A 12,073-nucleotide genomic window follows, 5' to 3' on the forward strand; every position below is an offset into this window, starting at 1 on the left:
AAGTCGACCTGTGTTTAGGATATATTCATGGGAATAAGTCATTTTAGCGTGTATCATTATGTCGGTTTGATGCAAGCATCTCCTCTTCCTTTTTTTTTTTTTTTTTTATGAGAAGTGTCATTCCATGTCATTTCAACAAATTTCTGAAAATTTCCCCCACCTGACCATCTCAGATTTACTTTAAAAAATTCTCACATTAGGGTTATGTGCTTAATAGGATGTGTGTCAAGTTTCAGCTTAATATCATCTTTGGTTTTGACAAAAAAAAGAATAAAGATTGCAACATTTTGCTAATTTTCACACTTGTTTTTGCAACGGCAAATAAAAGAGAGTTTTTAGGAGGCATTATCTCTAGATATTACAATACCTTGGACTCAGAACTTTCCACAGTATCTATACCCAACACACTTGCCAAACACATTTGCAATGGCAAGTCATTTTTTTTTTCTTGGGAGCTGTCACAGTTGGAAATTGCAAATTAATTTGAGAAATTGGGTCTGACACCAACTTTAAAGGCCGTTACCAACATTATGCAGATAGAGAGGTCCTTTTTTCTGGGCAGGCTCTCATGACAGAGTGGTGCAGTGAACAGCAAACATGTTAATCTCATGGTTGTCCAGAAAATCCACACCAAATTCCTAAAACCCCCAAAATTTCATGAAATTTGACTTTAAATGCCCGTGTGTGACAAACTGAAATTTTTTGAAACTTCACCATCTAAAAGCGTACGTTCTTGGCTGTCTTTCGTTCAAAGATGGTTGCGGTGCAACTCTTCATTGAAGAGTTATAAATCTTTTAGTATTACCTTAAAAACACTAGTTTTCGACAATTGTTTCAATGTGACAAGTTCTTGCATATTGCATGAGTTTGAGACCTTTAATTTTAACATGACATTACAGGATGTTACTAGAAGATCTGCAGTATTTTGTTTACAATGTTTATACGAGTACCAATTATGCATTTGGGAATATCAAATCAAACTTTTAATAAATTTAATATTTTGCTAGATAAATTACTGCCAGAACCTTATCGTTTTATGGCATGTTCAGTCAAATGTAACATGGTTAGTACATTACATGCATGATTCATTTGAAGCTCATCATGAACAATTTCGCCAGTGGTGGGCACAGCTAACAAAAAAGTTAGCTTCGATAACTTTTCAGTTAGCGGATTAACGGTCATCTTTTATAAAGCTAAACCAATAAATCCCTAAAAAGTTTAGCAGAAGTTGCAGATAAAAGATAAACTGATACCTTTCAGTATTTACTTCAGTACACAGCAACTACTGACACAACAACGAGTCAGCGCTTCTGTTTCAGATCGGCCTTCTCTCAGCAAAAGAGACCTGGTGATCAGACAGAAAGGAGAGAGGAGAAAAAAAAAGATAATTTCTCTTCACTCCATACAGACCTGCCGGTCATTTCACTGGAGTCTTGCACAGGCAGACAGTTTTGACTTATGGTTATGATTTTAAACAAACTAATTGCGGACAAGTTATTGAAATTAACATCACGTCTGTCGTTTTACAAAGTGAAAATATCAGCTATACGCTTTAGTTTTAAAGTAATGCACTAATTTTGAAGGTTCTAGCATTTAGACACACATGCCGCATTGCATTAGTTTCCTGACGTCAGTGGTTGGCTGGTATGGGTATAATATACAGTTACTGAAATGTGTGGTCGATTTTACAAATAAATCACTCACTCATCACTCATCTTCAACCGCTTTTCTGGGTTCAGGTCGCGGGGGCAGCAGCTCTAGCAGGGGACCCCAGACTTCCCTTTCCTGTGCCACATTGACCACCTCTGCCTGGGGGATTCCGAGGTGTTCCCAGGCCAGTGTGAAGATATAATCTTTCCACCTAGTCCTGGGTCTTCCCCGGGGTCTCCTCCCAGATGGACGTGCCTGGACGGAGGTCAACCTCCACCCGAAACGAGTTCGACTTACTGCAGAGCACCCGAACACAGCTCTCACTTTGTGAGTACAGAGATTGGATGGCCCTGAGAAGGGATCCCTCACTCTATACTCCCGCAGCACCTCCCACAGTATCTCCCAGGGTACCCGATCATACGCCTTCTCCAAGTCCACAGAACACATGTAGACTGGGTGGGCATACTCCCAGGCACCCTCCAGGATCCTTGTGAGATTAAAGAGCTGGTCAGTTGTTCCATGACCGGGTCGGAACCTGCATTGTTCCTCTTCAATCAGAGGTTCGACTATCCGCCGAACCCTCCTTTCCAGCACCCTGGAAGAGACTTTACCAGGGAGGCTGAGTAGTGTGATGCCCCTGTAGTTGGCAAACACTCTCTGGTCCCCCTTTATAAATATGGGGACCACCACCCCAGTTTGCCACTCCTTAGGCACTGTCCCAGACCTCAACGCAATGTTGAAGAGACATCTCATCCAAGATAATCCCTCCACACCCACAGCCTTCAGCATTTCTGGATGGATCTCATCAATCCCCGTGGCCTTGCCACTGCGGGGTTGTTTGACTACCTTAGTGACTTCCACCAGGGAAATTGATGAAAATCCTCCATCAGCTTCCAGCTCTGCCCCTACTATAGAGGGCGCTCCGGTCTGATGCAGGAGTTCCTCAGAGTGTTCCTTCCAGCGCCGGATTACATCCTCAGTTGAGGTCAACAGTCCTTACTGAGTTGATGGTTCCCTGTTTTCCCCTCCTGAGGTGCCTCACGGTCCGCCAGAAGCACCTTGGTGCTGACCGAAAGTCCTTCTCCATGGTTGCTCCGAACTCCTCCCACACCCGCTGCTTTGCCTCCCCCACAGAAGAGGCTGCTGCCCTTGGGGCCTGTCGATACTTAGAACTGCCTCTGGAGTCCTCTGAAGTAACATATCCCGGAAGGACTCCTTCTTCAGTCGGGAACGTCTGCGACGGTAATTCAGCATTACCCTCTGCAAATCAAATATTACATTAGCTTTAACTGCCTGAAACATGTTCAGCACTTAAGAGCATGAAATTCAAAATGTGAGTGCACACAAGATGAGATTAGCACAGTTATTTGATCACCTAAACCACATCAGGATATGGTCAGACACCCATTTGGCCCAAGTGATCGAAATGTATCAGCTTTGATGACTGTAATTTACACATAGAAGCTATGGCAAGTGGAACGATAATATCTTATCATTAGTTTAGTTAAAAAACAAAAAAAAAACAAAAACCAAACTGAAAATGCTTGTATGGCTACAGTTTCACTTAGCAGTAAGAACACCAAATAAGCATTGAGCGAGTGTGACCTACGAGACAGCGGCAGTGACAGCATCAGAGTGAATGGAGATAATCATCTACAGTCATGTCTGGGAGCATGCGCTGGTGCTGCACGTTCCTGTATCCGTACACTTTTATGCAAAAGTTTGGGTACCCCTGATAATTTCCATGATTTTCCTTTATAAATCATTGGTTGTTTGGATCAGCAATTTCAGTTAACTATATCATATAGCAGACAAACAGTGATATTTGAGAAGTGAAATGAAGTTTATAGGATTTACAGAAAGTGTGCTATAATTCTTTAAACAAAATTAGGCAGGTGCATAAATTTGGACACCCCAACAGAAAAAATACATCAGTATTTAGTAGATCCTCCTTTTGCAGAAATAACTGCCTATAAAAACGCTTCCTATAGCTTCCAATGAGTGTCTGGATTCTGGTTGAAGATATTTTGGACTATTGTTCTTCACAAAATATCTCCAGTTCAGTCAGGTTTATTGGTTTTTGAGAATGAACAGCCCGCTTAAAATCACACCACAGATTTTCAATAATATTCAGGTCTGGGGACTGAGATGGGTTTCCAGAACGTTGTACTTGTTCCGCTTCATGAATGCCGTAGTAGATTTTGAGCAGTGTTTAGGGTCATTGTCTTGTTGAAAGATCCAGCCCCGGCGCAACTTCAACTTTGTCACTAATTCATGAACATTGTTCTCAAGAATCTGCTGATATTGACTGGAATCCAATTTTAACAAGATTCTCAGTACCTGCACTGGCCACACAGCCCCAGAGCATGATGGACCCACCTCCAAATTTTACTGTAGGTAGCAAATGTTTTTGTTGGAATGCTGTGTTCTTTTTCAGCCATGCATACTGCCCCTTGTTATGTCCAAATAACTCAATTTTAGTTTCATCAGTCCACAGCACCTTATTCCAAAATGAAGCTGACTTGTTGAAATGTGCTTTAGCATAACTCAAGCGACTCTGTTTGTGGGGTGTACGCAGAAAAGGCTTCCTCTGCATTACAGCATCATACAGTATCTCCTTGTCCAAAGTGCGCTGTATAGTTGAACGATGCACAGAGACACTGTCTGCAGCAAGATCAAGTTGTAGGTCTTTGGAGCAGGTCTGTGGGTTGACTATGACTGTTCTCACCATCCTTCACTTCAGCTTATCTGAGATTTTTCTTGACCTGCCACTTCAGGTCTAAACTAGTACTGTGCCTGTGGTGTGTTTTTTTTCGTGCTCCTATCATGAAATGAGTCAAATTGTCATGACGGGTTTTTTTAACGCACTATTACCAACCCTAACCTTACCATAACCTAACCCTACTCCAGCCCCCAACCCTAACCATAACCACCCTCGACCCCGCCACTTCACTTTTAATTTCGTGCAGCCATCACGGAATGAATGAGAATGAATTTGTGTTGCCATGACGAAAATTAGGTGCGTCACAATATCACGAACCAATAGATTAATGTATTTTTCCTGCTCCTGAATCACGACATGTCATGAGACAGGGTTGCTGTGAACCAGCTTTTTGTATCCTTCCCCTAAACCATGATGTTGAACAATCTTTGTTTTCAGGTCATTTGAGAGATGTTTCGAAGCTCCCTTGTTGCCACTCATTAGAACAGATGCAAAGAGGGGAAACATTTTCAAATGGCCACCTTAAATACCCTTTCTTATGATTGGATTCACCTGTGTAGGGAGGTCAAGGGTCAATGAGCTTACCAAACCAATTTTGTGTTCCAATAGTGCTAAATGTATTCACATCAATAAAATGACAAGGGTGCCAAAATTTATGCACCTGCCTAATTTTGTTTAAATAATTATTGCACACTTTCTGTGAATACTACAACCTTCATGTCACTTCTCAAATATCAGTGTGTTTGTCTGCTATAAGATATTTAACTGAAATTTCTGATCCAGACAACCAATGATTTATAAAGGAAAATCATGAAAATTATCAGGGGTGCCCAAACTTTTGCATACAACTGTACATCATGGAACCGTTTTGGATTTTGGGTGGCTACCACCCAAGCAGACAGCCAGTCCATTCCCGCCACTTGAAAGCAACAGGTTGCAGGTGAAACCATCCCTTTGTCCTTCTCCAGTCACTGGGGTCCTTAACACCTGTCTACTACATCATGTAAAAGAGGAGCACACCACATGGCCACAATGTTGGAGCTGGCATTCTGTCACAATGCAAGTGATCGTCCTTATCTTAGTCTTTCTAAGTAGCTGATCATTTGACAGTGGAATTACAGTTCTCGCGAGAGCCTTGCTAGAATGACAGGTACTGCAAGAGAGCAAAACCCAGTAGTCCCATTCAATCACTCAATGGGAACCCTTTTATTTCACCAGTGTTTGTTTTTATTTTTTGTCCACATTCTGCCAATATCCATTCATTTTTGAGCAAATCTGGAATGGAAACTGAGCTACAGTAAGACAGGAAGCACAAGGACCCTAAAGGCATGCACACTTATTTTTTTTTTTCAAATGTATTGTCATCGCCAAACACCTCTGTGCAAGAACTTTGTGTCCTTATAAGCTCTTCACTGGCATCTCTGTCTTGAAGGCTGAGGATCTTGAGATATGAATGTGAGACTGCAGAGATAAGTGAATCTGTCTATGAATCTGCTTGACAGTTTCACGACACACTTCTGATGGAGGAGTGTAGAGAGTCATTTAAAAGTCTGGCTCTTGGGACAGTCACAAAGCCTGACACTTCAATTCCTCAGTCAGCTTCTCAAGTACTGAAATCAGGGCATCCATGGAAGCTTCAATGATCCCATTATTTTCTGTGCATTCAAGCTCAGTAAATGACAAAGGCAGTCACGTCGCTATTCTTCACATCCCTACCTAATACCATGTCCATGTTAGCACTGAAGAGAATGTGAGCCAGAACACATCACTGACAAACACCAGAACTCACTGGGAAACAGTTTGAATACTCAAAACATTTATTTGCTTTGAGGATGAACATGAGTCTCAGCACATGTAATCTGAATGCAAAGTTGGGAGCTGGGTGCAGATGGGTTGGGTTTAACCTCTTCATTAATCATGGGTGTGTTTTGGGCATGACATGGCATTAAATACACCGATAATACACCAGGCACACAGTCCTTTGTTATTAAGATAATGGAATCAAGTAAAGATCAGAGTTGAAGCAGTTTTGTATTTTTCATAATTGTTAGATTTTATTTCAATTAATGTTTGTTTACACTTTAATCTACTTGTGTGTACAAGCAGGGTGGATGTGTACTGAAACTACTCATGTAAGGTACATCTGAGATTTGCACACTTTAAATACTAGAAGTACACAAAGCTGGACTTTAGCCCAGGTTTTTGGTGCACTGCACTGTGTTCCTTTGCACCAGGTGGAAAGTAGAGCTCTGCATTTCTGTAGCCACCAATTTTAAAGAAACTGTGGACTGTTTAAATCTGGACCAGCATGTTACTTGCCCCACACATAAAGGGGGGGTCACACACTAGAGCTTGTAATAACCGACTCCCTCACTGTTACTAGATTACAAGTGTATTCGGTGTCTCTGACCACCTGGCAGTCACATTCACCATCTCTGTGCCCTGTCCTACCACCAAACCGACCCGACAAATTACCTTCAGGAACAGTAAAAACATGGATTCCATTTCCTTCTGCCAACAGCTCCAGCTTCTTTCCCCCCATCCTCATACATCAACTGATAACTTAATAGACTTCTACAACGCTAACCTTGCCTCCATCCTGGACTCTCTTGCTCCATTAAGAACCCGGACTGTAAATTTCACCCGCTCTGCCCCGTGGTTCACAGAGGAGCTGCGACAAATTAAGAGGACTGGCCGTGTCCTGGAGCGTGCCTATATAAAATCCGGCCTGACAGTGCATCAGTTGGCCTACCGGGAGCACTGCTCAACATACTCCAAAGCACTTACCAAGGCCCGGTCAGAATACAACTCCACCAGAATAAACGACAACATAGGTAAGTCTAAAAACTATTCTCCACAATAAATCATATCCTCAATGCTCATATTCCCTCATTCCACAGCAATACAGAAATAAACTGCAACCTTTTCATGCAATTTTTCACATCAAAAATAGATAACATTCGTACCTCATTTTCACCTCTTGACAGTACCACACTTGACCTACCCATAACACCAGTCACAAACATACTTACCCAATTCACTGTCACAGCGCAGCAGGAGGTCGAGAAGATCATCCATAGATCCAAACCATCCACTTGCCCACGTGATCCCCTCCCATCACCTCTGCTCAAAACTCACTGCTCCTTCATCAGTTCCCTTATCACAAAAATAATCAATACTTCCCTAGAAACAGGCCATGTCCCTAACACTCTCAAAATTGCTTTTATCAAACCCCTCCTCAAGAAACCCACCCTGGACCCCAAACCTCTGTCAAACTACAGACCAATATCTAACCTTCCATTTCTCGCAAAAGTTTTAGAAAAAGTTGTTTCGTCCCAGCTCCATCATCACCTGAAATCCAATAATCTTTATGAAAAATTCCAATCTGGTTTTCGCCCCTCCCGTAGTACAGAAACAGCCCTCATCAGAGTCACCAATGACCTGATGAGGGCTTCTGACTCCGGTTCCACATCCCTCCTCATTCTTCTCGACCTCTCTGCTGCGTTTGACACTGTAGACCATCACGTCCTCCTATACCATCTCCAGCACTATGCAGGTCTCTCTGGCACTGTCCTTCACTGGTTTCACTCCTACCTCTCTGACAGAACCGAGTGCGTAGCTTTGGGGGAAGCAAGATCTATACCCCACACTGTTACCTGTGGGGTCCCCCAGGGCTCCGTACTCAGCCCAACCCTCTTTACCATTTACATGCTTCCCCTCAGTCGTGTCGTCGGCAAGCATGGAATTAATTTTCACTGCTATGCTGACGACACACAACTTTACCTCACCATTTCTCCTTCTTGTCCCCCCTCGGTCACAGTCTCTCGCCTCAGCTCCTGCCTGGAGGAGATAGAGGCGTGGATGAGTCAAAACCTCCTGCAGCTAAATGGCTCCAAAACAGAAGCCATCCAAACTGGTACCCCCCATCAACTCCGCTCTTCCCCAATCACCTCTTTAATTTTTTGGCCACAACATTCCCCTCTCTCCCTCTGTGACAAATCTGGGGGTCAAATTTGACCCCCACCTCTGTTTTGACAATCATGTCACCTCCATCTGCAAAACTGCCTTCTTTCACCTCCGTAATATCTCCAAACTTCGCTCTTCTCTTTCCCTTCCTGCTGCAGAGAAGCTCATCCATGCCTTTGTCTCCTCCAGGCTGGACTACTGTAATGCAGTCCTCATCGGGATCTCTGGCAGGAGCATTCAAAAGCTCCAGTATGTCCAAAACAGTGCTGCCAGGGTCCTGATGAGGGTGTGCAGGCACGAGCACATCACCCCCATTCTTCACTTCCTCCACTGGCTCCCCATTCACTGCCGTATTCAATACAAAGTCCTCCTGCACACTCATCACTGTCTCCACGGTGCGGCCCCCACTTACCTCACTGAACTGCTCACACCACACACTTCCACTAGGACCCGCTCAGGCCAACAGCACTGTCTAGCCATGCCCAGGACACGGCTCAAGACCATGGGTGATGGGGCCTTCTCAGTGGCTGCTCCCCGTCTATGGAACGCCCTCCCAGACCATCTCAGGGCTCCACAGATGGTGGATGCTTTTAAAAAAGGACTTAAAACCTATCTTTTTACTCTGGCTTTTAGCTAAATAATTGCTACTGTTTTATCGCTCTTATTTTGATTTTATTGCTACTGTTTTATTGTTTTTACATTGATTTATAGTCTTTTGTGTTCTTCTGTTTTATACTGTAGCACTTTGGGATTTGGTGTCAAATGTAAAGTGCATTATAAATAAAATTTATTATTATTATTATTATTATTATTATTATTATTATTGTTAGAGCTTTGCAGTGATGTCTTACATCAGGGTCCTAGTGCTACCTGTTGTGTGGTTGTGTGACTTGGACATTATCCAGTGACCTAAGGGTGTCTTTGTTGCTAGGTCTCTATGGAGGATCCTTGGATGCCACTGGAATTACTTTGTATCAAACAAGCGGTTACGAAGAGAAACTAAAATGGGGTATGATTTGCATTGTAAGGGAGTGTCAGCTTTGACATTTTGGCAATGTGGCACAAGATCCAGAACACAAATGCCTGATTGTTGAGGACCCCAGTAGCTGGAGAAGTCCAAAGGAATGCCCACATTTCTCCTCACTGCGACAGATTGATGGTTATTTTAGAGATGTGGGAATGGACCATTGTGTGCCTGGGTGGTTGCCATCCAGAATTCAAGGTGGTTTTGTGGTGTTGTGGATGTGGTGAAATGCAGCACCAGCACATACTCTCAAACTTGACTTGACTTGTTACATTCACACTGATGTCAGTCAGGTTGCTGCCATGCAAGTCACTGATCTCCATACCAGGAGCAAATTGGGTATTTAGGACTTTACTTAAGGGCACCTTAGCTGTGGCAGTGAGGATGAGACAAATGCTATTCCTTCACCTTCTACCTTTTCCTGTGCAGTAAGGGAACTAAACCTGTGACACTCTGGTCACAACATTTACTCCCTGCTGCAGACTGCTGTACTTGGCTTCCTTGTCTCAGAATGATCTCCAGGTCATTGTTTCTCTCCTTCTGTCTACTACCACTCTCCAGCAGCCTAAATACTGTACAAGTTAGGTAACTGAATATGTACTAGTGGGCGCACAGGCGGGTGGCTCTGTGCCAAAGCTATATACTGTATATTGATATGACATCATCACTTCATTGGTTTGACTTCTGGCTAAATTAAGTTTTCATCAAGAACCAAACCCACATTAAACAGGAGGAAATGTGAGGCATAATTTCTCCTGACTCATCTGGATCTCACATGATGCTCAAGCCCATATTCGGCTAACTCATGTTAGTGCAGTGTTGTTAGTTAGGTTCAGACAAATTGTCATTCATGACATCCCTTACACCTTCCATGTCTACCAATTTAAAGGTTGTTACGCCATCAAGTGCTTGCTAAGGCAAATCACACTCGAAAGATCAAATCTTAGGCTTCTGCAAGAAACAGTCATTGCATCATTTTGACTGTATGACAAACTGCATTACTTTGTTTGCAAATTTCATGTCATAAAAGTATAGATATTCAGTGTATTCACTGGATTTGTGAAGCTGCGTGCACAGATGGTTGTGCTTTATGAATGTGAGTCATGCAGCAGTCGCATCTTCCTTCTCTATAAAATGTAATTCACTATAAAGGTCATTCATTCATGGATGGTTGTTTTAAAGTTGCTGATGAGTGAAAGATGGCAAGTGTGTTTCTAATACTGTATAACCAACTCTAATGAATAAAGATAGTCATTGTTTGAGGATGTTCTAGCGGTATTTCAGTGTAAGAGCTTATGGAAATATTACTATCCTGGCTGTCATGTATTTTAATTTAAACAATCGTAAATTGTGTTGCACATCCTGTCAGTGCTTAAATGGCTTACCCCTGTGTTTTAGTGCCAAACACACTGATGGTGCAGTCACCATGATTTAACACCCTCAGTAAAACAGTTAGAGGATGAAACTGTTTATTTTTATGAAGGGTGTAGAATGCGCTGTCCCTCGTTGATCTTTCTTGCAGGTTGATTAATTTCTTTTGTCCTAGAGTTTGTCGTCCAGCATCATGGCAAGATATTTGTAATTATTCGCTGAGGTGATAGCTTCATCATTTATCACAGGAGACTTGCTTCCCTCCTAAAATGTGACATTATGAGGTCATTTAACTCAGTTTAAGCATAAAGTGAAAATGTAGTGTGTCCTACAGGATTCCATATCCTTTACATGATTCATTCAGCCCGTGCTTTCCCAGAAGCTTGTGCTCTTATACGGGAAATGATGTTGTCTGATGTCCCTGAGGAATTTAGTTACTAGTTACTGCTTTGATTTGATTTGATTTTGTTCCAGATTTCCTGTTAAGGTACATGTGACTCATGTATAATAGTACATGGTGCCAAACTGTAAATCTTATTTTGTGTTTCATAGCTTGTAATGGGGTGGAAACTTGTTTACTTTACCCAGTATGTGATATTTACATGCGGGAAAAAAATGAAGTTGACATTATAGAGCAATGTACAGTCACAAAACATGTAGACTGAAAGAAGTGTGCCCGGTCACACGGCACACGACGATTCCTGAATGAAGGGTAAAAAGTTTGTAAAAAAGTCACAAATGGTTGAGAAAAGGTGGACGAATGAGATTTATCGCCAAACAGCCTGCAAATCAAGAGCGCAAAAGGGACGAAAGAGGAACAAAATGAAACTGAAGCGAACATTGATCTTGACGCTTTGAACGAAATGCGCCTGGAGCCACTGCTGGAGCAGTGTGTCTCTGCATCTCTGTGTTCCAGGACTCTGCACTGGGACGGAGCTCATAGTGCCGAGTCCTGGAGAAACTGCAAACAGAAGCTGTGGAGATCTGTGCACACAGCGGTGGAGCCACCTGCTCTGGTTCCTCGTCGAGAACAAAAGAGGGATCATCTCCTTCATCAGAATCCTCACTGTCTGACAACACACTGCGTGCTCCGTCTTGCTCCAATTAAAAAAAAACGCCGCGCATTGACTCCCCATGTGCGGTTATTTCCACCAGTTGATCACTGAGCAGCTGATCCACAGTGTGAATTCTGCCTTCCAGAACAGCTCTTTATATAATCATCTGAATCATCTACCTGTTGCCACATGTGCATGAGGGCTGGATTGTCATTCCTGCACTCATATTATTATATTTAATAAAAATAATAAGCGCACGCAGGAGGCGATGACTGCTGCTGATGC

At 42.7% G+C, this 12,073-nt stretch overlaps 1 protein-coding gene across 1 annotated transcript in view; it reads left to right on the plus strand.

The window, feature by feature from the left end:
- The window catches only part of LOC117517488 (disks large homolog 4), a 181,604-nt gene that overhangs the window by 77,396 nt on the left and 92,135 nt on the right, over positions 1-12,073 (plus strand).

Source organism: Thalassophryne amazonica, chromosome 9 (assembly GCF_902500255.1).
Source record: "Thalassophryne amazonica chromosome 9, fThaAma1.1, whole genome shotgun sequence".
Lineage (NCBI taxonomy): Eukaryota > Metazoa > Chordata > Actinopteri > Batrachoidiformes > Batrachoididae > Thalassophryne > Thalassophryne amazonica.